Source organism: Ursus americanus, chromosome 35 (assembly GCF_024610735.1).
Source record: "Ursus americanus isolate L20-20 chromosome 35, mUrsAme1.1.p, whole genome shotgun sequence".
Taxonomy (NCBI): Eukaryota; Metazoa; Chordata; class Mammalia; order Carnivora; family Ursidae; genus Ursus; species Ursus americanus.
This window is the reverse complement of record NC_142161.1, coordinates 21,504,942-21,532,887: the sequence shown is the minus strand read 5'-3', so window position 1 is coordinate 21,532,887 and position 27,946 is coordinate 21,504,942.

The following is a 27,946-nucleotide window of genomic DNA, read 5'->3' as shown; positions in this document are numbered from 1 at the left end:
TTAACAAGAGTTAATGCTGCTGTGTGAAAGTCATTCTAAAATGTGATGTTCCCATTTATCAACATTTGCCTTTCTATTTCACATGTTTTTGAGAGAATTAGAAGAAATAATATACTTTGGACTTAGTAACATGCTGGGTTTTTTTTGAATTTGTTATTTTACTTTCCCCAGGTACTATATTATATGAGCAATGATTCTGAAAGAGTTTCATTTGAAGTAGAAAAATACATTGAAAATAAGGCATCTTGTTGTCATTCTTCATATCCTATTGTCATCTATAATGACTAAGCTCTGAAGGATATGGAATTATCCTTCTACAAAAAAAAAATCAATAGTAACAGTCTTCCTTTTGGAATTGAGAGGGCTCTAAGGATATGTGGAGCATAAGAGCTTGTCAATTTATTTTACTTTATTTTATTTTTTAGAATGATGTATGTTGAATGAAATGTCACTGTGTAGGAAATGACCATTCTATAAGTAGTACAATTTCCTTCACCTTTTATTTTTTAGAAAATAATTGAAGTCACTTTTCTCTGTGACCAATCCTTCTTTTAGAGTGAGGATTAAAATGTTATTCCATTGTTCACCTGCCTGAAAGCAGTTGTCATGCACATTTACAGCAAGTGCCTGAAAGGAAATGGAATATTTCAGTACCACAGAGAGCTTCATACTCTGCAGACAGCCATCAAACATTACATTATGTGAGTAATTCCACTTGCTTTTAAAACTCTATTGGAAATGATGTTATATTGCTTTATTTTATCACTACAATGGCATTGTAACTTGTATTTGCCTTAATTTAGTTTATATGATGAATTCTAAATTGACATTTCTAAATTACAATACAAAAGGTATTATAATACTTGAAGAAAATTCAAATTAATCAGTAAATGGTGTTCTGAGACTCAATTGACAAAAGGGGGAGGGCTTCCCACACCCAGAAAAAGATTCTTGGAACACCAGTTATAAATCTGAGAATTCAATTCAATTCTGACACTACGTGGAGATAGCATTCAGATTCCAGCCCAGTTCAGCACTGTAGCACACCCACTCCCCAGTTGCAGAAACCAGTCACAAGCCTTGGTTGTTACCTGGCTCTGACTGAATAACTGTAAGTCAGAGAATCCCATGACCCCCTCCTTGAGTTTGACTAACTTGCTAGAGTGGCTTCCAGAACTCAGAGAAACATCTTAGTTACTAGATTACTGGTTTATAATAAAAGAATATAACTCAGGAACAGCCAGATGGAAGAGAAGGATTGGACAAGGTATGGGGGAAGGACAAGGAGCTTCTGTGCCCTCTTCTGGTGCACCACTAACCCTAAATCTCCATGTGTTCACCAACCCAGAAGCTCTCTACATCCAGTTCTTTCTGTGGTTTTATAGAGGCTTCGTTACATAGTCATGATTCGTTAAATCATTGGTCTTTGGCAATTGATTCAATCTCTGGCTCCTCTCCTCTCCCTGGAGTTCCAGGGTTGGGACTGAATATTCTAACCCTCTAATCACAGCCTTGGGTTTCCTGGTGACCAGCCCCCATCTTTAGGTGCCTTCCAAAAGTCACCTCATTAACATAACAAAAGACACCAGGCTCACTCTCAACAATTGGAAATTCTCAGGATTTGGGGAGCTATGAACCAGGAACTGTGAAAGAAGACCAAATATATATAAGAAATATATTTTGGTTATCTGGATGACCAAATACATATTTCTTATAAATCACAATATTACAATCAGTCAACCATTATAACACACAAAGCTAAATAGGTATCTTAATGTATAAAATATGTTCTATATTTGTCATTTGAAAAATGTTTACTGTATCAAATCATCTATGAAATATAAAGACAAGTAGGCCTGAATCAGGATGCACAGAAGTCCATAAGATGGCACTAAAAGGAAAGCAAAATGGATGTATTTTTATCATAGGACAAAAATACATACCCTATATACCCATAAACCAATATTTTAAGATATTTTTCATTTCAAAATGCTTACCCATGTTTATTTATTTTAAAATTATTACACAATGTTACTATTTAATGAACATTTTAAAATTCTATTTTATATATCCCTATTATTTTAGAAAGAGCATGTATTTAATTATTAACTGGCTAGTATACTAATTTCTTTGATGATTTTAATATTATATAACACATATGATCAAAATCTATACAGGATATAAATAAAAATAATTCAATATTTTAATCTTTATATATCCTTTTTGAAAAACTGTTTTATCTATTAAAATGATCTTTAACTTTTTATATTTAATGAAATTATTTCATATATAATTTACAAAAATACTAATTAATAATGCTATAAACTGAATTTTAGGTTGGCAAAACATAATCAACTCAATGGTTCCTGAAAACATTAGAAGAAATATAAGTATAGATAATTGTTAGAAATGATTCTCAAAGAAGTGGAATTTAAAACATTACTATTTCTTAGCTGGTAGTTTTTAAACTATAGAATATTTTAGAGTTAAAAATGTCAATATAATATTTTTCACATTTTCTGGAAGTAATATGTGTTATATATGCTTGTATAAGTTGCAAATGGAGGGAGTCAAGAAAAGGAAGAAAACAGAAATTATGCTTTATAGAAAAACCAAATAAATATCAGAGAAAGGAATTTTTTTTTTGTTTTTTGTTACTTCATACAGAAGTCAATGAGTATTATTAGGAAAGACATCTAAGGTGAATTCCTCATTTTTTTTTCTTTTTCAATTTTATTTAAAGGCAGGAAAAATACTACTTATGGTCATACAATGTGAGAAATACTATGTTAGGTATTTGATGTGCATTTGGTCACAACCTCCTTGTGATACGGGCATTATCAATTTTGTGTGTATCTTGTGCAAAGTCATACTTAGCTAGCATTCAAATCCAAATACCCAAATCTAATATGCTACTAACTTTCATTTAAGAGTTATTTATGTAACTAATATTATATAGCTTACATTTCCTTTTAATGACGATCATTCTAAGCATGTGTGTGATTTTTTAACAATTTATTGATGTCTCTGGGATATTATTTATTTATTTTTATCTTTAAAAATTTAAAAATTGTTCCTTTTATTAAAGAATAGTTGACACACAATGTTATATTAGTTTAGGTGTGCAACATAGTGATTTGACAACTCTATACATTATGCTACCAGAAGTGTAGCTACCATCTGTTATCATACAACACTACTCTGGTACCATTGACTTTATTCCTTACATTAGAATTTAATTTATTATCAAATTATAAAACTTACTTCCATGGTCAAGTGAGTAGATACATCTTTCTGCCAAGATGAAGAGTTAGCAAGTTTCAACAGTTGCTTTGCTTATAATGAGTTTAAATGGCTTAAGTTTTTGTTTATTACAATTCAAATAGCATTTTTTATTTAAGATATAATAATATGCCAAAAACATTAAAAGAAACATTCTTAAGTTTTATCTTAAGTTGCTTAGTGTTTAGACAATATTCCTTAATATATAAGTGTTACTCTTGGATGTCTCTGAGGCATGAATTAATCACCACATACAGTTGCAAGGGCATAGCTTTTGGGAACACCTGAGTTAGAGTCTAGGTTTAAATATAAATTCACTCAAGTATCTTTAACAAGTCATTTAACCTCTCTGAACCTTATCTAGGTAATAGGACAACTAAAAATAAAAACACATGTCTTTTTTTTATGTAAAAATATAAATATATAGTTATGGATATAGAGATTGGTGGTATTTTAATGTCTGATTCTCTAATACTTTCAATGATAAAATAATTTGTTTCAATACTTTCTCATTATTTGCAAATATCTATTATTCACTGTCTTAAATTAGATTATTAAACATTATTAATAACATAAGTAAATAAATTAATTAACTTTATTTTATGTACAATTAGCAGAAAATCAATTCTACATTAAGAACTTGAAGAATTTAAGCTAAGTTATTTATTTTATCTTTATTGTTGCAAAATATAACATAAAATTTACATGATATTGAAGAAAAGCCGAAAGATTAGTTGTATTTTAAGTTAGCTTTAAAAGAAACAGTAAATGTGATGCAAAACATCTGCTTCAGAATAGGGAAGACCAACTAAATTTAGATGTTTGTTCCATCACTATTTGTAAACCGTATATTACTTGAAGCCCTAAAATATATTCTCTACTTTTCCTTTTTCATTCCCGTAAATCAGCCTCAATGATGTAACTTGTGGATTTTCAATAAATGATGAAAATCAGAGCTGAGTCTTAGGTTAGTTTTCATCCCCCACCCCTGATTTAAACAAAGACACAGGTAGCAGCTGAAAAAAAGCTCCCTGGGCATCTTGTTTATCTTATGAGCTTTTGGATATGAAAGAAAATGTGTGTGACATTTTCTGTTTCTTATCATCTAGAGGATTACATAGCCTGGAAAACATCTTCTGATACAAAACACTTTAAAATGTTAGATAAAATTATTTAAACATGTAGCTTAGCCGACAAAAAAGTAAGGAGAATTCTCAGAATACCAAAAAAAAAGGAGAAAACTTTTTTCTTTTTTCCAGAGAGGTGAGCCTGTACTGTAGCAAGAGTCTGCCCTGATCATGTGCCAGTCTTTCAGGGCCTAGAACTTTGGTTTTATAACAACTAGGAGCAGGAAGCAGACAGGGGACAATGTCTGATTCTTCCCCCTTTCTGTATTGTTGATTTCTTATCCTATGATTTATTGTGGAAACAAACTTTTGTCCACATATTTGATATGCCACATGTATCATGTACAAATTTTGTAAGTGCTTGGATCTATTTTAAGACTAGGTTCAATTCCTTTGATCTGCCCATCAATTACACTGACTGCATTAGATTAATTAATATTAACTTAATATGTATTATAATGTCTAATTCAGTAAGTATGCCTTGCAAACTATTTTGATTTTTCCAGACACTTTATGATTATTTTGTCATATTTCACAAAATTAAGAGTTTGATGAATTGCCTCAATATATTTTAAGTTTGAAAAAATGACCAATTTCAACATAGAGGATTCTAATCCAAGAAAGTGAAAATTTTCATCTTTTGTTTATTATTTATGTTTTTATATCCTTCAAACTTTTCTATGATGTGCTCTCTATACATCCTATTAAATCATCTAGTTACAATTAAATGTCAATAGGATATACTATATTTTTATGTGTTATTCTGTCCTCCATTATAGACTAATCTTATCTACATGTGCTATAAATCAGTAAACAATGATAATTAAAGTTTTCATATAGCAGTGTACTATGAATAATTCATTCTATAATATTTATTCATAGTTTAATGTAATACCAGGATTATCCAATTTTTAAAGAAATTATTCTTGATAGAGAAATGAAACCATGTTTTTCTCATTAATGATATGAGACATGTAAAGGACAAAGTAGAGAGGGTGGTGTCTCTGAGGATTTGCAAGCCTCATTGGGAGTATTGCTGAATGAATGTTAAGAGAACGCTGCCATTGCCAAGTCACTGAGTTATCTAGATACAAATTTGCTCAGCTTCCTCTAATTACACTTTATGGTGAAGACTATTATCTAACCATTCTTGAGAGCTAAGTTCTTATCCCTGCATTAGTAAGTTCATTATTATTTTGCTCATCTCAAAATTTTTTAAGAGGAAAATATACAAGTTTAACAAGAGAAAAGAAAGGGAGTTTCTAATTTCTGTGTTCAGAGCAATCACATGGCAGAATTCAGGTGATGTTCAGTGTTAAATCTCTATAATTTAACAGAATATTATCTTTTTAGCACTAAAAGACCATAATGTTACTGAACATTTTGTACAATCTGCTTTGAATTAGTGCATACCAATTACATGTGTACATGTGTTGGTGAAGTGATGGATATCTAATTTCTTCCACACTGCTTTCATTGCCAGCTGCCTACATAGTCTAATGGCATTTCTATCTTTTAACTTCCCTGCATGCACCAGTTTTATTCAAAGACATCAGCCTATTCACACTGTTGATACATCTGTTGATCTTCTCCTTCCCATGGATGTCATTGTGGTATTGTGCTTACAAAAGTGTTTCAATAAGCACTTGAGTTTCACTTATGTTGCCTACCAAGAGCATAATTGGCCTCTTTGTGTTCACTTGACAATTGCTTTGGCAGTCAAGTTTCACCAATTCATTTACATAACCAACTCTATGATCCTGAACTGCAAATTTCCTAGAAACTCAAATATTTTAGCAGTAAAAATAGTATTCATTAATACAGTAAGGTATTATCCATTGTGAATTTGTGTTTGGGGGATATAAGCAATATAACAGATGAGTGTTTAGGAAGTTGAAGAGACATCGAAGAAAAGGAAAAGGACATAGAACAACGCACTATTCTTTTAGTGAAAAGTATTGTAATTGAGAGGAAAGAGAAGTCACTTTGAATTAAAATGTCGAACAGGAAAGGGGATTAAGTCTGACTTTGAAAGTTCTTATTGTCATTTTGTGCTTTATCCCTGGCTCCATCAGAGCTGTTCGTTCATAATGGACCATGAGACAAAGGGAGGGAGCACTTTGACGTACTAAACACAGCCACTTTCAAACACTAGTGTGGTTGAGTGATGTCCCTATACCCGATTAAACTTCCAGGGTGTGGAAGAGCACATGGATGTAGTTTAGGAACCATTTTAGTCAAGTTAGCATGAAACAACTGATTTTGAATTTGGAAAGAAACAATAAGAGAAAGTACTTAAGACTTTCTAACTGAAATTACTTAAATAATATGAAAACATTGTCTCCAATTAGTGTAAGACAGGAGAAAGGATAAGCCTGGATTTTGACCTGATTAGGTGTCTGGAATTACCTCATTTCAGTTCTCTTTTGTACGTTTGCTCCGAAGTCATTCTCTTATTGAAATGGTTGCTGTAGTTCCAGATTCACGCCTGTAGTTCATAGTGAGTAATGTGGTTTTGTGAAAAGCTTTCTGTTAAGAAAAAGGAAACATTTCCCAGTGGTTACTAGCAAACAAATCATCATGTTTTATTTTTACGTACAGGCTTTAATACTCATTTCTAAACTAGTCACTGGCAAGGGATTATTATACTCTGATTAATCAAGACTCTTTCTGAGGCAATGAGAGTAGCCAGCTTCCCCAGAGGCACATTAATTCTCATGGATGAAGGATGGAGTTTAGAAAAAAACAAAAAGTCATAGTTCTGGAGAATCTTGAGCTGGGGACTAGATATTTGATGGGGATCAGGGAAATTTCATTATTTGGTAGAAATCAACTGTGAAATTCTTTAGACTGTGATAAAAAGTCTGTAGTATTTTAAAAATATTTATTGCCATATTCAGTCTTACTAATTTCTTCTTAGTAAATTCCAATATTTTATACTTTTTGAGGACTATATCCTCTTATACAGATTTTATTTTTATTAGTATTAGTAGCATTTAAATCTTCATATCTTAATTCTTTTTCTACCTTTCGGCTCTCAGTGAGATGGTTAAAGATTTCAGTGAGAATTAAAGATCTCAAGCTATAATTTTTTGTCTTTTATTGTGGTGCCTGGGTGGCTCAGTTGGTTAAGTGTTTGACTCTTGATTTTGGCTCAGGTCCGGATCTCAGGGTCATGAGATCAAGCCCAGTGTCGGCCACCACGCTGGGCATGGAGCCCATCTGAGAGTCTCTCTCTCCGTCTCCCCTCGCCCCTCTCCCAATGCATGTGCTTGCTCTCTCTCTAGAAAAAAAAATTTTTTTTTAAATTATATCTACGTTGGGCACCTGGTGGCTCAGTTGGTTAAGCATCTGCTTTCAGATCAGGTCATGATCCCAGGGTCCTGGGATCAAGCCCCATATTGGGCTCCCTGCTCAGCAGGGAGTCTGCTTCTTCCTTTCCCTCTGCCCTTCCCCACCGTTTGTGTGCTCTCTCTCTCATTCTCTCTCTCAAATAAATAAATAAAATCTTTTTAAAAATAAATAAATTATATCTTTTTTCACTTTTATCAATTATTGCTAACATAATGCAAAATTTTAGTGTTATCTATGTATATTTTCTTGATGGTTGTATCTTTTGCTATTGTTACTTTTCTACAGTATATATATATTCCCCTATTTTTGTCTTGAATTCAGTTTTATCAGATATGACATTTCTACCCTAACTTTATTTTGACTTATCTTTGATTAGTATAACTTTGTCTACTACTTTATTTGTAACATTTCTGTGTATTTTTGTATTGATTGAATCTTGTAAAAACCGTATTATGATATTTGGTTGTTCTACCCATTCTGAGGGTTAGTTCTTACATAGGTGAGTATAACTAATCTAATGCCAGACTGTTTAATTCACATTTACTTCTGATATACCTCATATTTACCACTTACAGTATAAGCTCTTGTATTTTTTTATTCTCTTTTTCTACCTTCCAATGGATAGAGCAAGTTTACTCTGTCCAAGTCTAAAATCAATTGTTATTTTTATCATAATTGTCCTTACTTAAAATCCATACTTATATTAAGTAACCTTTGTTGATTTCTTGAAAATTTTATATTTATACACATATTAAAGACAATGTGTATGTATGTAAGTCTTTATCTTCATATCCACCTATCTAATCAAGATCAAGACATTAATATATCATAGAAGGCAATTACTAACCAGGTAACCAGGGAATGGCATCACAAAAAAAGTAAACTATAGACTAATATCTCTTATAAATGTACACACAAAAATTCTTGACAAAGTTCTAGGAAATGGAATCTGGCAATATATAAAAAGTCATTATACAACACAACATAGTGGGATTTACCACAAGAATGCAAAGTTTGTTTGACATGTGAAAATCAATGAACATAAATAAGGACAAAAAAAATACGATCACCTCAATATTCATTAAAAAATTTTTAACACCAATGTGGAGAAAGGGGAACCCTCTTACACTGTTGGTGAGAATGCAAGTTGGTACAGCCACTTCAGAAAACAGTGTGGAGGTCCCTCAAAAAGTTAAAAATAGAGCTACCCTGTGACCCAGCAATTGCACTACTGGGTATTTACCCCAAAGATACACATGCAGTGAGGAGAAGGGCTGTATGCACCCTGATGTTCATAGCAGCATTGTCCACAATAGCTAAATTGTGAAAGGAGCCGAGATGCCCTTCAACAGATGAGTGGATAAAGATGTGGTCCATATACACAATGGAATATTACTCAGCCATCAGAAAGAACAATTACCCAACATTTGCAGCAACATGGATAGGACTGGAGGAGATTATGCTAAGTAAAACAAGTCAAGTAGAGAAAGACAGTTACCATATGGTTTCACTCACTTATGGAACATAAGGAATAGCAGGGAAATCAGTAAGAGAAGAAAGGGAAGAGAGGGGGGGTAAACAGAAGGGGGAATGAACCATGGGAGACTATGGACTCTGGGAAACAAACTGAGGACTTCAGAGGGGAGGGGGGTGGGGGAATGCAACAGGCTGGTGATGGGTAGTAAGGAGGGCACGTATTTTGCATGGTGCACTGGGTGTTATATGCAAGCAATGAATCATAGAACACTACATCAAAAACTAATGATGTACTGTATGGTGACTAACATAACAAAATAAAAAATAATAATAAATAAATAAAACTGAAAAAATATTTAACACCATTTCATGGTAAAAACACTCAAAAACTAGTAATAGAAGGGAACTTCCTCAACCTTATAAACTAGATGTATAAAAATCATTGAGCTAGCATCATGCTTAATGGGGAAAGACTGAATGTTTTAAGATAAAGAGCAACACAAGTATGTCCACTCTCACAAGTTTTATTTAACATTATACATTATAGTAGCCAGGGAAATTCAGCAATGAAATTAAATAAAATTTATGCAGATTGGAAAGGAAGAATGAAAACTATCTCTATCCACAGGTGGCATGATTTCATAGATATAGAAAATCCTAAGGAATCCACTAAGAAACACTTAGAACTAATATATTAGTTCAGAAAGGTTTCAGGATACAAGATCATTATATATGAAAATATATCTGGATACACTCAATGGACAAACTGAAAATGAGCTTAAGAAAACTATTTCATTTACAGTAGCATCAAAAATAATAAACTAGTGAGGAATACATTTAACAACAGAAATGCAAAACCTATACTCTGAAAATTGGAAGACATTGTTGAAAGTAATTAAAGAAGACCTAAATAAATGGAAAGACATCCCATGGTCATGGATTAAAAGGCTTCATATCGGTAAAGTATCAATTCTCCCCCAATTTATCTACAGATTCAGTGTAATCTCTACTAGAATCCCAGCCAATATCCTTGGAGAAATTGACAAGCTGATTCTAAAATTCATATGGAATAGCAAGCGGCCCAGAATAGCCAAAAGAATCGTGAAAAAAAAAGTTACAGAATTCACACTTTTTATTTCAAAACTTACTAAAAAACAACAGTAATTAACATAATGAAGTACTGGCATAAGAATCAATGGAATAGAATTAGGAGTCTGGAAATAAAACAATGTGTCTATGTCAACTGATTTTCAAAAATGGTGTCAAAATCATTTCATGGGAAATAAACATTCTTTTCAACGAATGCTGCTATGGTAATTGAATATCTACACATAAAAATATAAAGTTTAACCCCTACTTCACATCATCTACAAATATTATTTAAAAGTGGACAGCAGACCTTATATATGAGAACTGAAATTACGAAACTTTTCAAAGAAAACACAGGCATTGTTCTTTTTGACCTTGATTAGGTCACAATTACTTAAATGTGATACCCAAAGCGAAAGCTACAAAAACAAAAACAAACAAAAAAGATCGGTAGGAGAAGAAAGGAATAAAGAAAGGGGGGTTATCAGAAGGGGGAATGAAGCATGAGAGATTATGGACTCTGAGAAACAAACTGAGGGCTTCAGAGGGGAGGGGGGTGGGGGAATGGGATAGACCGGTGATGGGTAGTAAGGAGGGCACGTATTGCATGGTGCACTGGGTGTTATACGCAACTAATGAATCATCGAACTTTACATAAAAAACCAGGGATGTATTGTATGGTGACTAACATAATATAATAAAAATATTATTATAAAAAAAAGAAAGTAAATTGGACATCATCAGGATTAAAAAAAAACAAAAACAATTTTCACGCTTCAAGGTTGACAACCCAACGAATGGGAGAAAATTTTTGCAAATAATATATCTGGTAAAGTACTTGTACCTAGAATATGTAAATATAGTTATTAAATTCTATAATTAAAAGACAAATAATATAAGTAAAAAATGTGCAATGGATCTGAATAGACATTTCTTCAAAGAAGATATTAAATATAACAAATAAACATATGAAAAGATGTGCAAAATCCTTAGCCACCAAGGAAATGCAGATAAAAGTTTAGTGAGATAACCACTTCCCACCTGCTTGGATGGCTATAATCAAAAAGCAGATGATAACAAGTGTTAACAGAGTTGTGGACAAATCGCAACCCTAGGGTACTGCTGGTGAATATGAAAGAGTTAAGCAGCTGTTAAAAAGAAAGAAAAAAAAAAAAAGCAAATTTGGCAAATTCTCCAAAAGTTTGCCTGTGCAGTTTTCATATAACCTAGCAATTCCACTCCTAGGTATATATGTAAGAAAAATGAAAATACATGCACCCAAGAACTTGTACCTGAGTGTTAATATACAACATAATTCATGATAGACAAAAAATGTAAACAACTCAAATCCCCAACTGATAAATGGATTACAAATGTGATATACCCATATAATACAATGCCATTATCAGTAACAAGACTGAAGTATGGATACATGTTACTATATGAATAAGCCTTAAAGACATTATGGTGTATGAAAGAAACCAGTCATCAAGGGCCACAAATTGTATGTTTCCATATATTTGAAATAATAGGCAAATCCATAGAAATATGAAAACAGCAGTTGCCTGGACTGGGGGTTTGTATGACTGAATCACTATGTTGTACACCTGAAACTAATGTAACATTGTGTGTCAACTATACTCAGAAACATTAAAAACAGAGTAAGGATGGGACACTTATATAGCCTTAGAACACTGTACATCCTGGGCCCATAATGCCCATGTTTTGTTTTGCCTTGTTTTTGATGATGGGGTACACAATGATGTTTCTCTCTCTCTTTTGGAAAAACACAAGTTCAGTTCTTTTCAATTCTGCAGATAATCCTGAATTTACTTATTTACTTTGAGGAAGGAAGGATGAAGTCTATACTAGTCCATCTTACTGTAAGGAATGAGAATCCTTATGATGTCTCATCCAAACTTGTCACTGTTTTTAATTATAACAACTTACTATTTTATTACTTTTTTCTTCCTTCAACTTCTAGTAATCTGGGAGTGGGATGGAATCCTGAATCATAAGCTAATTATACGACATTGATCCAATCTCTACTGACTGTCCTCTAGAAATATTATAAATCTTATCTATACATACATAGTGCACAACAATTTGTGTTCAGTAAGTTATAGCAAATGATAAAAGCTTGGGGGACCCTATGAAAGTGAATATTTGCAGAACACTGATTTGTTGAAAAGATATGGATAACTTAGAAGCAGAGAGAAAACTTAACAAAGTGGAAGTCTTGACTTAAGGTGATGCCGGTGAAAATAGAAAGGTAAGGAAATTTATGTCATTTGCTTAAAATTAAAAATGGGATGGCTTGGGGACTGAAAACATATTCAATAGAAAAATTCAAATAAGATTAAGCAGGATGAATGCTACTGATATGTAAAGAATAGGAAAGGGGATGGGAAACAAACTTTAATGGACCACATTGAGCACATTTTATTAGTTGTCCAGTAGATTCAGGTTAGATGATGTTCACAAAATAATGAATATAACCTGCTCCTCAATTTCATTTTTGATAACTGCAGGTATCCCCTGCCTTTAAAAAATTTGTGATCCACCACTTTGTTTTCACAAAAGACCTATATTAATACCTGTTTTCCCCAACCAAAAGAAATCTGAAGAGTTTTACTTTTACAATAAAAGGTGAGAAATGAAAATAATGCTCAGGCATTGTTTTGCAGCAAAGTTTTCGAGAGGAGGCATGCACCTGAGCAGAAGCTGTAGTGGCCTGCCAAGCCCCTTCCCTTGGAACTACACCCAGCATTTCACATCAAGCCACCAGAGCACTGAACTGTGCCTGTGAGCATTTGTGCTTTATCTATATTTATTTTGTGCATCTATTAGCAAGATGAGTTCTAAGGTATCAGAAAAGCCTAAGAGAGGTTTTTTTTGGGGGTCCAGCAAAACTAAAAATTTTTCCATATAAACTTATAGTACTTGGTTCTTTGCTTTACACCATTTTGGCCTAACAAAAGTTGTCATAAAAACACTACTTTTGAATAGCAGGGGAAACCTATAATTCTGTACTGGGTTTGAATTCATTACTAAGAGTTATTTTCATATACTTATGGCCATATGAGCTTTTCCATATCTGTATATTCCAATAATTAAGGAAATCAACCCCAATTTCTAGCATGTTCCTCAGTGACTATCATTATTGAAGAAGGAAGTTTGGTTATTGTAGAGATTATTTCTTTGAGTGTTGAGGCAAATATACAGTTTCGAGAATGGGGGAAAATTCACAAGATTTGAAAATAGATTAAGATTCAAGTTTCTGCCTCTCTCTTACTTCTCTATAACCTTAGGAAAGCTAGTTAATCTCTCTTAACTTAAACAGGGATCAAAGTATGTGAACCTTATTCTGTTTTTCTTTTGCTAGTTTTTATCCTTATTATTTCAACAAATTCATATTGAGTATATACCTTCCGCTAAATACAACAATAATTACTGATGTGCAGACATGAAAGATTCTGCTCTGAAGGGACTTAAAAGGACAACAGAGACAAGTTACCCAGAATCTATGAGCTACTAAAATATATCCTAAAATAATTATATTAGAAGGTTAGTCTAAGAAGACAGGAACAACTGCCAAACTGGATTCTAAGACATAATGCCTTATTTGATATACCAATTATGAGTAGTGTTAGAAAGCAAGCGTAAAAATAACCTCTAAGCAAAGCAGACAGTTCATTCTAAGGCAAAGTCATGAGAGACCATGGACAATTTATCAAATCGAGCTGCTATGCTAAATAATGATCCTCCCATCTCAGCCATTTATAACAACAAAACTTTATTCACGGTGGATGGAACAACCTTGTGGCACAAGAAAAAGACATATGGCATTCTCAGGATCTAGCTCTTTTATAGCTTTTGCTCAAAAGTGACATATATCACATCTGCATATTTATTAGTGTCCAGAAGGGACCACAGGCCAAGTCAGATATCACTGGGGTGAGGGAGTATAATTTTGTAACAGAGGCAGTCTTGGCAGATAGGGACAGCAAAGAATCTGAACAATGACAGATACCACCACAGAGTATTTTGATGGTTGCATATAAAATTTGTTAGGCTTGGAATGCAATATACATTTGGGAAGTGGTAGATGTATTTGGAAAAGTTAATATGGGTCAAACTATGAAAGGTTTTGTGTGACACACCAGAGAGTTTCACTGAAGGATTATATGTATGATCTAATTTTTATTAAAAACATTCAGTCTGACAATGAGAGAACTCGTTTCTAAAGGCAGGATTAGGAACAGGGGTGTGTGTTAGGAATCACCACAGCAAGTAATACAGCTTAAAAAAGATGAATATTGAAATAAAATCATATAAGAAATATTGGAAAGGAAATGATAATTTTGATAAATAATTAGGAGTTTGAATTGATAAGAAATTGCGGCCAATTTGACAGCAACGACAAAGGAGCAAAGGTCTTAACATTCTTATGTTTGACTTGGGCAATTACGAGCACTGGTTATCCTCCCTCAAGATACAGGAACGAGAAAAGTTAAATAAAAAGAACTGGGGAGGTGAGCACTTCCACTGAAACAGGCTGAGTAGGTGTAACCTAATAGAAGATGTTCAGAAGGCTGTTAGAGCTAAGTGTAAGACTATACTAACTGGGAGGAAGGACTGAATTGAACCATCCATTTAGCGCTCTAAGTGTGTAAGTATAGTTTATACTATAAATCTGTGATGAGCTCAATTATGGAGGATGGAATATATATATACTTTAAAAAAAATTGTCTAGGGACAAAAATCCTTGAGATCGTAAGTATGGCAGGTCTGAATGGAAAGAATACAAATACTAAATAGATAAAGGGACAGAAAGTAGAAGGTACTGGAATGCAGAAGGTAGCAAAAGGAGGAGAGTGTTTTATAAAATAGGATTGTCCAGAAATGTCAAACACTTCCCTGAACACAGAAAAATATGGGGTCAAATGGTTACTAGATCTGGCAATAGTAATTCATGAGTAAATTTCTGGTTCATATATTTGCATAAACTTATGACTGAATGTACCCCTTGTGCTTCAAATGTGTAGCAATAACAGACATACGACACTAATCATTTAAAAAATGTAATTAAGGTAAAATATAAGATTAAGATTTTATAGAACAGAAATAAACTATATATTCAGAGAACTACACTTACACGGGAGATCTCAAAAGAACAGTGCAAAAGTAAGTAGTAAATGCTACAAACTCACTAATAAATGTGAAAGTTTGACTAATCAAATTTATTTTAAAAAAGATTTAGATTTTCTATAATTAACTTCTCATTTTATTTTTCTTCCATTTAGAAGCACTGTTTTTTAGTTTTATACTACTGTTTCAAACAGATAGGATTTTTATATAAAATACACAACAGTCAGGTAAATTTGAATTTCAGTTGAACAGTGGGTGCTTTTTAGTGTAAGTATGTCCCATGCAATATTTGGGACATGTTTATAGTGAAATGTGTTTATTGTTTATCTGAAATTCAAATTTATCTGAACATCTTGTATTTCTATATGCTAAATTCAGTAATTATAAATCAAAGGGGCTGAAATACAAAGAAAACATTTTAATTCTGATTCAAAATTTGTAAAGCTAATTAGAAAATACATATAAATAAACTTTCAAATTTTTTTTTCTAAGTCTATAGTATCCTACTGAAATCTATAAACTACTTAAAGCTGTTCAGATAATTGGGGAACAGTATACAATATTCAGTACATGGTGCTGAGGCAAATTATTGTATCTTTAGAAAATAAATTTACTACTCACAAAAATTTTTAATAAGTTGTAAAGGTGAAACTGTGAAAAGTCGAATTTCAATCATTAGAAGAACTTACAGAAAGCTGTATTTATCCACCTTGGGGTAGGAAAATATTTTTAACCAAGTCACATCAGAGAGAAAAAAGATGGTGATTTCAAAAGCATTAATATTAAAAGTATCATATTAATTTTAAAACATAATAAGGAGCCCTCAGTTTGTTTCCTGAGGGCTTCAGAGGGGAGGGGGAGGGGGATTGGGATAGGCCAGTGATGGGTATGAAGGAGGGCACATATTGCATGGCGCACTGGGTGTTATATGCAAGTAATGAATCATGGAACATTGCATCAAGAACTGGGGATGTACTGTATGGTGACTAATATAACAAAATAAATACTATTAAAAAATAAAAATAAAACATTAAAAAAGAAAAAAACATAATAAGGAGAATAAATGGACAAGGCACAAGAGGATATTGTGAGACAAATAAATTACTATGCATTTATATGCAAAATATATAAGCATCTCCCCCATTTCAACTGATAAAAGGACAAACAAGCCAAGAGAATAATTGCCAAAAGTAGTGAATAAGCATTTTACAGGAAAGGAATCACATGTGGCCCATAAACCCATAGAAAAGATGCTCACCCTTGTAAATAATTGTGAAAACACATTAAAATTCTACACTTATACCCAATAGCCTGATAAAAAGTAAAAAGACTGGCAATGCCAAATCTTGGCAAAAATAATGCAGACTCTGCTAATGAGAGTGTAAATTGGTATCCACATTTGTAAATCAATTTAACAGTACCTTTTAAATAGATGATGTATTCTGTTTGATCCAGCAATTTCATTTCTCCCTATGCATCCTAAAATAATTCCTTGAATATGTGTAAGGAGAGATGTAGAAGAATATTTATTGTAGCACTGTCTTGTGATAACAATAAAAACTATTGGCACAACTTAAATTATGCAGTAAAATAGAAAAATAAATTACGGTACTACAGAAAAAAATATAGCAGTGAAAGTAAATATAGACATGAGTCATGATGTATAAATCATGAAAACAAGTCAATAAAAAGAAATTACAAAATATATAATAGTATTCATATAAAGTACATTTTATAGATACTTATGTAATTGGTAATGATACAAGCCATGAAAGGAATGGCAGATGCCATATTCAGGGGAGTGTTTACTTGTATCTGGGAGATGATGGAGGAATAAAGAAGACATTTTAGTTTATCTGTATTTTCTATTGATTTATTTAAAATATTATGAAACAAGTATAAAATGTTAAGCTTTAACAGGGAACTGAAAATAGATGTTCATGCTTTGGAATTAGATGATTGTGTTCAGATCCTAGGTCTGCCACTTGTTAGCAATGTGACCTTGCATAAGTTACTTAAATACTCTGGCTATTTCCTCATTTATAAAGGGGAATGGTAGTATTGTAAACCTCATAAAGTTTTATGAAGATTACATGAGTTGATAATTATAAAGTGCTTAGGACATAACAACCCAATATTGGTGTTTGAGAAGTAAGGTTAAAATTAACAATATGGTTAGTGTGTATCTGGCTCTTAATTAAATAATTCTTATAAAAATATTTTAGGTATTATCATAGTGACAGTTTTAAAGCAGTTATAGAGCCAAGAACAACTTAATAAACAAAAGAAAAAACAAGTGTCCATTTCGTTCAAGAATCTTGGCTATGAAAAAAAAAGTGGTCAATCTAGGAATACTTTTGCAGATTCTATATGAAGGCAGAAAGACCTGGGTGAGATGATAGAAAATCATGAAAGAAGGAAGAAGACTATGGCCATCCATTAAAATGTGGAGGGTGGTTTAATCCTGATCCTAATTAAAATTTTATTTTTGGCGAGGGCTAGGGGCACTTCATAGGTAAGAGCCAAGGGAAAAATATAGAGAAAAAAAATGTTATTAATTCTGGAAAAGAAGATGACAGAATTCCTAACTGAAAGCCTCTGTTTCTGGGAAGCAGGATGTGAAACTAACTTCTGACAACTACAAGAAGGTCCTTGAAGACAGTTTTTAAAATATGATGGGAGAAGTAGTACTAATGAATTATGGTCAAATAGATAGCATCTCAAAATCACTGTTTTATAATATTTTTCTTCTTTTTATAATAATTTTCCATCAGAATCATGGAACAAAGGATTGAGGAGTAAATAGTGAAGCTCAACTGATGAAACGATCTCTGTATATTTGTTTTATTGAGAAACAGTATAGAGTACTGACTGGAGTGGGGTCTCTGGTATTAGAACTCCAGGGTTCCAGTTAAGACTCTATCCTTGGTTGAAGTATTTAACATCTCTGGATTTGTGTTACAGTATCATTAAAATGGGCACAGTAATAGAACTTACATCACAGAGTTATGACAAAGCACCGAGAAGTAACTGAATCATAGCCAACATACAACAAATGTTATGAGAACTACTTCTACTTTTATTATTCCTGAGTGCTATGATCAAATCCTGAATCAGTGCCTCAAGATTATTCTTTTCTTATGAACTAAGATTTGTTGTATTCTAGATTTAATAAAACATGCACAGATTTTAAAAATCAACTACTTCAATATACAAATCCGCATATGGATAAATCATAATTACTTCAGAATAGCAGTTTCCTTGGAATGGCAAGACTGAATAGGACAGAGGAAGTTAAAATATATCTGTATCATTTTATATTTATAACCTATTTTTTTAAGTCTGAAAAATTGCTAATCATCAACTTTTTCAGCATTTATTTGGCAAGCACTGTGCTAAACCCTTTGCATGCATCCACTCATTGTTCTCTATATTCTATACATGATTTCTATAAATTCTTCTCTTTTTACTCAATATTTAATAGCAACACATTTTTTAAAAAGCAAGTGATGAAAGAAAATAAGAAAGGTATAATATTTTTTTCAGGAATGTTTTTTGAGTAAAAGCTGAAAGACACTGCACTTTGTGATACTTTGAACTTCAAACAAATTGCTTGGCAACCTTCTTGGATAATGAAAGCACATTGCGGCAAAGGGTGGGGCCTGTTGCTTGATTCTGAGGTTGTAATCATAGCCAAGAAATGGAATTGAGAACTAGTTAAGGTTTGATAAACCTAGGCTATTGGAGAGGATTTGTTTTACAATTTCACAATGAAGATGCTGATTGATCCCTTAGAAAGTACAGTTCTCCAAATCAGACTACCTTAGAGAAAGACCAATCTGAATTAGAAACAAAAATAATTTTTTGACAATTATAAGTTTCATTGAATGAAAAATAACTTTATTACTACTAGTACTGATGCAACTTGCAACTGTTATGTCCACAAAGTTTTTTTTTTTTTTTAAAGATTATTTACTTATTTGTGAGAAAGAGAGCTAGAGAGAGCACAAGCAGGGGGGAGGGGCAGGCAGAGGGAGAAGGTGGCTCCTTGCTGAGCAGGGAGCCTGATGCTGGACTGGATCCCAGAACCCTGGGATCACGACCTGAGCTGAAGGCAGATGCTTAACCGAATGAGCCACCCAGGCATCCCACATAAAGTTTCTATTAACATTTCTTTTAGAATTAGATCAAAATATATGGTTGGCACAGATTTTTGTTACATAAATTTTAATTTATGATGCACTTGATAATAATTTTAATGCTATGTATCGTTTTTCACAATCTTATTTTGATTACTAACTTTCTTAGGATGACCTTTATAAATTTTATTCACTAGGCAAATAATAATAACTGAAATCTGTTGAATCCATCCAATGGACTAGAAGTTCTACTAGTACTTTATGCACTTTAACACCATTCATCACAAGTTTCATGTGCCCCCTCCCCATATTTCACATATAAGAAAATGCAGGCTTAGCTATCAAAGTATTGTTAAAGAAAAAAATATGTCAATTCTAGAACTTTCTATTTCAAATTCCATGTTTTTTTTTTTTTTCACTATTTTTTGTTGGCAGACACTTTTACCTTATAGAAAAGCACAACTTAACGAAGCTAAAATACATAACATTTGATTCTAAAGCATAGTGTTTGTGTAATGTTTCCTAATTGTTAGATCTCACTTATGCTGTACAATATCATTTTCTCTAAGAATTCCATACCAAAAAGTGTTTTTTAGTTTTGCCAAATAATTTCAGATATCATTTATTTCTCAAAAAAACCCTGAGAGGAATACATAGCTTGTATAATTATTGCAATTTTGTGAAGAAACACAGAAACATGCTGTTTGCCCACAGTCATAGAGCTAGTATGTGTTCAAAATTTGAACCCAGAACTTTTGATTTCCAGAGAAATTAAATTTTCACAACTCTCAGTTATTTTCTAACATCAAAGAAGTAGTATGTGCTTGGAATTTGACAAATGTATTGATATCTCATTATTAGATTGATCATCATATATCTGTGTTAATGCTCTATCTTCTCTCTGTGCTTTTTAGATACCAAAAGTCTATTTATATTTGTTTGCTTATTTGTTTATTCTTTATTTTGAAATGTAATTTTCCACTTTCCTAAAAGAACAAATTTGTGACTCAGATATACAGTGGGTAAAAATCTAATGCAAACTCAACAGAAAACTTAGCCTCAACACCATTTTCCAAAAGAAATACAAATTGAAAGGCATTCTTTGCTTAGGAAGAATTTAGATTAGGGATGACAATTCACAGGAGAGGTCTTACTACATGCAACAAACTTTTCAGTAGAAAGTGGTAATTGCAGGTCCAAAGTCTCCTTCCAAAGCACTAGGCACTACTTTTTTTTTTTTCTTCCTTTTTATTTCTACCTACCTTCCACCTTTGGCTTCTTACGACTTCTTTAGCAAGCAGAATTGATGCTATTTCCACTGAGAACCAGCACTTCATTCCACACAGAGAAGACTTCTTTTTATCAGGCAGCAATATTTTGAAGGAAAAAAAGGAAGAAAAGAAAGAAAATAAGCAAGCTTCAGTAAAGGCTCATCTCTTTTTACAAAGACATTCTCTTCCATTCACTAAGAAGATAACATGGCATCCATAGCAATAAAATATATGATTGTAAAATTTGTCCCATAATCAGAGTGAAGATCATTTTAATACTAAACACTTTTAAATATAACAATGTGCATTAAATGCAAGTAAGGTGCATTAAATGTGCATTAACATTTAAATGGAAATACAGCAATCATACTATCATACTTAACTTGAAGTTTAGCTTTTCTTAGTTTCCCACCATTATTTTATTCACTAGACCAATATATTTAATTTTGAAGTTTTCATTTATGCTAAGATTTAAGTGTTTTGATTTTTAAGATACTACTTCTTTATTGCAGGATAAAGGAATTATGATAGGGTGAAACAGCATTCAGGTGTATATCTATGAATATATTTTATAATAGCTTATTTTGAAATCTACCATAGACAAAAAATCATAGAGCATAACTGTCCCGAGTAAAGAAAGTTAAATTTAGTTATTACTAAAAGGATTTATGTAGTTTTTAAAATCCCAGTATATGTCAGCTAAATGATATTTTGAATTAATTAAAATAATTATTTAGGCTATTTTAAAAAAAACACTTATGGCTTGTTTTCTCACTGAATTATTTGAAACACTTTCTAGGTAGTCAATTACTTGGATATAATTTTATTTTATTTTTAGTGAATATTCAAAACATATAGAAATTTGAATGACTCAATTACAATTAAGAACAATTTTAGGACAATGTCCACGTCAATGTGATCTCCTTTCCATCCACTACTGCCTCGAGTTAATCACCCACTACTGATCCAGTCAGCAGCAGGGCACATAGGATAGGGTCCAAGCAAAGCCCCAACACCTGATGAAATCCAGGTGGAAAGTAGGAGTACATGGATAGTTCTCCCAAGGGTTAGGATGAATCTGGAAACCAGTTTTAGAGAATCTGAACTCAAAATATGTAAGCACTAACTATTGCGAAAGCCCACACTGTTCTTGCTTAAGTGTGTCTATAATACCAGGTCACTAAAGTTAAGAAGTAAATGGATAGATGAACTGAGTTTTCAATGTTGGTGAGGCTTCAAAGTCACTAAGTCACTAAGAATCAGGGAGGTAACCTTTTAGATGCTTCAAAAAGAGACTGAATGTGGAACAGTTATGATTTTTACAGGTTCTCCAACAATTGCATATGAACAACATTTGCAGACATGCAAGATTCAAATAATTGGATTTTTTAAGACTTTCAGTACCTTTAGTTAGATGCTGTAACGAGAAGGTACAACGGTGAATGGGGGCAGGGAGAATGGTGCTTTCTGAGCCCCACCACACAACTGGTCAGTCCTTAACCAACAGCAGCTAGATCTTGCTAGAGTTGAAGCAGTTGGATGCTGCAGTTGGGAGATCATTGGCCTCTTGATACTTCACAAGCCTCTCAGCTGCCTGGAGGGCAGGTGATCCCAATGACTAGGATGATGGAGAAGTTCCAAAAATTCACTGGCTGTGCATCCATTCTCAGGAGCTATAGCGCTGTCAAATGGTAAAAGAAAAAATACTGGCAAACCAAAACAAACATAAGCAGGAACACTACGGGCTCATTCATAGTATACAAAGATGAACTTGGAATGTCCTGCTAAGTTAAAAACACACCCAGACATTTCTGGATGAGGAGAAAGAGAATATGGAATGGGTAGTAAAAATAGTAGGAGATATAAATACCTTATGAACAATAGAAATGAGGACGAGAGCAAATACACATCAATTTCCTTGCTTGGTTATGGACATATTTATGTTTATTAATCCTTTTCCTCTATCTTCTATCTCTACTATTTTATATAAAGGTTTTTAGTTATGTTTGCATTGTATATCTTACTATATATTACAGCTATATAAAAATAATACTTTTTATATATAATTCATTTCAGTGTATTTACTTAGTCATCAGATTACATAATATGTCAGTGAGATTATGGCTGCACTAGAAGAAAAATTACACCCTCCCAAAGTGGATACAAATTACAGGGATAGCTAGGCAAAATACTGATGAGTGGAACGATGAGCCTTTCCTCTTTGGGGAAAAGGTGAGTGTGCCTTCGTTTGCAAAAGGGATAATTACATCTTTTAAGGCAGAAGTATGATGCTACCTAATTGTGATTTAGGAGGATGGATAAGAATGAAAACCAGTCTAAGAGGTGGATAGTACCAGAAAGTCTGTTTACATTTCAACACCATTCTTGTTCCTTTCTAGGCCCTCCCCAGTATCATAGTGGCTGGAAGACTAGAAACTAATTTTCAAGCCCCTTTTGTCAGTATATTTACGAGGACTTACCAACAAGAAGCATATGTGGAATGTACTGGATAAAGAGAAGCCAGTATAGCTCTAGCAGTGGTACCCTGGTGAATGGGGTTTGGCACATGGCAGAAGTAAGGTTTTGCCAGCGGCCGCTGCATCATCTTGCCTTGAATTACACATTTTTGTGCTATAGGCAGCTGGGATCACTGGAGGCAGCTCCCAGCAATTCCATACTTTTTGATATCCTTAACACTAACGAGAATGTCTCTAACCTTTATTCCTCCAGCTCTTTTAACAATTTTATAAGCCTCTAACATCGCTTTCTCCTCAATGTTCCTGAATTGTTTTCTGTTTTCCTAAAGAAAACTTAGTAATACTGGAAAGCTAGTATAATGCTTGAAGAAAACTTCCTGCCTGTTCTGCTCCCCTCTACTTTCTCCCACCTCCATTAAACTTTGTTTACTGGACACTAAAATACTGCAAAAAACTTTATGTGGCCCTGTAGTAGCTTCTGGCCTCGTTACCCGATCTCCACATTGCTCAGAATATAGCGTTATTCTGTGAGAAAATCGGCTATACAATTCAGGCACTTTCCAGTTTCTCAACCTAGAAGAACTACTCAAAGCTCTACTGATCTTTCTTTTCCTACCCGAGGCCCAGAATTCTCCACCTGAGGGGCGCCTGGGTGGCACAGCAGTTAAGCGTCTGCCTTCGGCTCAGGGTGTGATCCTGGCATTATGGGATCGAGCCCCGCATCAGGCTCCTCTGCTATGAGCCTGCTTCTTCCTCTCCCACTCCCCCTGCTTGTGTTCCCTCTCTCGCTGGCTGTCTCTATCTCTGTCGAATAAATAAATAAAATCTTTAAAAAAAAAAAAAAAGAATTCTCCACCTGAATCAGCAGATGCCCTAAAGGAAAGTTTTTGCTGGTAATTCTTTGCTCACCTAAGAATGGTTCTGCTTCTGGAATTTTTATTTTTCTGGTTCCCATTCCTCCCATAGTTCCCAGATGCCTTTAAAGCTCCACCTGTGTTTTGTAATGTAGCTTACTTTTGTTTTCCCCGCCACTGGAGCGTTGGCTAACTATCAATTGAGCTGCCTTATGAAGTAGTGAACTTTCTATTACCAGGAATGCTAAATTGCAAATTGGATAAACACATGCAAGACATTTTGTTGAATGGATTATCATCTTGATTATGGAGAAGTTAATCTACTCTAAACACAGTATGTGTTTTCTAAGTAATTTTCCAATCTGTGGCTCCATGATCGTATTTCCAATGTGATAACTATATTGCTAAAACAATTACTAGCAGCGTCGCATATCATGTATGTAGAAATACAGTAGAGTTGGATTAATTTAATCTTGCCAGTGTTATTTTTTCTCCTTATAAATTAATTATGTTATACAAATCCTTTAAAGGAAATTAAAGCTGTGTATACATAGCTACTACATGTTTGAGAATTTCAGGATAGCAAACTTGCATCAGAATCACCGAGGGGGATTAATAAATGTAACTATGTGTCTTTCTTTCTGGGAAAAAGGTGAGTGTCTTCACTTGTAAAAGTGATAATTACCTCTTATAAGGCAGAAGTATGATGCCATATAACTGTGGTTGAAGAGGATGGATAAGAATGAAAACCAGTCTAAGGGGTTTTAATCTAAAACACAGATTGTTAGGCCCATCCTAAAGTTTTTGATCAAGTAGGTCTGGAGTGGGATCTGAAAATTTGCACTTCCAGCAAGTTCTCACCACTAATGCTACTTCTAGGGATCACATTTGGAGAATCACTGGTGTAAAGAAGGAGTCATATGATTTTTCTTATATTGTGTTTAGGTAAACCTAAAATATGAGTAGTGTAAGTTAGGTCATAATGGCCCCCATAGCTTACAGTTCTGCTTTATTATTTGCACTTACAAATGAACTGTCAGGCTGGTTATATGATCAGCTATTTAAATATTGATGAGACATTTTTTCCTCACTGCTGTTCTCAACTATGCCAGCTTGGAACTGTAAGCAAATCATTTTGTCAGTCTCATGTAATGCACGTTACTTTCTCTTTCTCTCCCTCACTCTATCTTCCTCCAATAATTTCCTGTAAAACTTGCTGCCTACCTCTGAGGGAATAGCGGCAGCTCAGGTCATCCATCAAACCGGTGCTCTGTGTCAGCAGCTCCTCAGATGATATAAGGTGATTCTTATATGACATAACCATCAGAACGCCACAAAGAAGAAGTCACAGGTGTCAACTTGGGTCATAAACCACAGGAAATTTCAATGAGCTTTCTAGTATCTGCCAAGACTAGTATTAAAGAGACAGAAGGATGGAAAGTTAGCATGGCAACGAATGGCAGGTAAATATGTCTTTCAATATTAAAATGTGTACAGTACAGCATCCATATTATGGTCTCAATACTACAATTATGTCATCATTTTCCTGATTTTTAAAAGTAGAATTTATATCAGGCATAACAGTCTCAGAGATGGCTCATATGTGGAAAGTATATTTGGAGTTACAACTATTTACTTGAGCATAAATGATTAAATTTAGATAAAGATAATAAAGATGCAATTGTTTTGGGCGCATTGTTCAGCTATATATAGTCCTTCCTATAAATAGCCTTTGTTTTGAATTTGCCAACTTAATATATTTGGTAAATGTTATTAGTCAAGTAAGTTTCATGTAATTGTAATTTCATAATTTAAGAGGAACAACATTTTTATCTTGCATGTCCTTCCTTTTTCTTTACCTTGTACTTTTTTTTTTTTAATTTGGCATTATTTTTGAACTGGTTAATGAAAGAAAAAAAAAAAAAACTCGGGTGATTTTATCTTGGATTCCATGGAGGACGTATTTGTCCATGTTTATAAACATCTTTTCCAAACCAAGTGGACATGTATTATTAAAAGTTAAAAAAAGAAAAGAAATAGAAAAATCTCTCAAAGTCAAAAAATAGTACTGAGCAAAGTAAGAGTTATTAAAGTTGAAGAGAGTAAAACACTTGGATTTGGAATGTACTTTTAATGTGAAATTAGGCTCCTTCTAAGATTTCTGGACATTATTACAGTGATCAAATGTAGATTGAACATCTTTATCTCTTAATCTTTCTCAGATTTTTAATTCCTTTGCCATGTTTGCTAAATAAGCTGTAAGATCATCTGAACATATTTTTAAGGTTTCCAATATTATTTGTTGGTGATGGGGGTGGTGTTCATGGTTTTAATCTCAAAGAGCTCTTACATCTTATGTTCTTCTTAATAGCACCATTTTTGTTATTTTAAGGATGCAATTTCTCTGATTGTTTTTTAGTATATATTTCTTAGGAGTTTTTATTTGTATTTTTTTTCCATTTCTTATAATGCTTACTAAATTACTTAGGTTCTTTATTAATTTTTGAAAATATCTTCCTTTAGATTTTTTTTTTTTACATCCACCAAATTATTGTCATTGACAATTTATGTTTCAGAAAGAAGGAATGGGGACACCTGGGTGGCTCAGTCAGTTGAGCATCCAACTCTTGATTTCGGTACAGGTCATGTTCTCAGGGTTGCGAGATGGAGTCTCCACATATAAGATATAGCAGTATAATTATTGTTACTCTAGTAAAGTAACTGAGGTTACTTTTGTGGCTCAAAGTCAAATAGTGTTAGAACAAATACTTGAAACTATGTCATAAACCTGCTAAGCAATAACAAATAAAAAAAGAGCAATTGTTTTTGTGGCACATACTTGGACAAAGCTGAATTGCATTATTTATGATTATGCTTAATACTTTTGTAGGGCATTTGGAAAATTTCAGTACACACAGAGAAATGTGTACTGTGTGGGTGAATACTTGGAAAGATGTCAAAAGAACAATGGTTGAAGATTCTCAGAAAAAAAAAATCATGATAACTTTCCTGATTTGAAAAACAAATGATCTTAGAAGAATATTAGTGGTAAGAGTGGGCTTTAGCGCCTTAACCCCTCATATTTAATATATTGTGTCTTATATCTAAAAAACTGATAGAAAAAAAAAGAGGAGCTACTCTTTTCTGTGAAACTCACTGAACTTGCAAGCTAGCTATTTGGAATTCATAACAGGATTCATTTTGGTTCCCTGGAAAACCGGTTGTGATCTATATTATCATTCTTAACATCGGTAATCCCCTTGGCAAGAACATTCTATCTGTGTAGACATACGTGTAAAAGAGGTAAGACATGAAATATCTGAATGTATTCTCTCTTTTTGCAGCTTCTTGCCTATAACATTGTATTTGGTCAAAGTTTCTATCTCTCTAGAAAATGGAATATGCTCTTTTAGGGGCCGGGGAGACATGGTGAGAGATCAGAACTCCTATAGCAAAAATACATAAAGAAAAACATAAAACTTGGATACCTTAATTTTGTAGCAACACAATAGTGTGGAAAGCCTGGTCAATTTTTTTAAATAAGAAAAACATAAATTTATCCTTTAACATGTATTAACCTATCAAGAGTGAGACCTGGATTACCAGATTACAAAATACTTCACAGTGTAAGAAGAAATTCAAAGATTCACGGTAAATTAAGAATTTTGCCGACTCAGGGTTTGTGGAAGGAAGAATAACAGCAACAAAAAAAGAATCTGAGGCAGG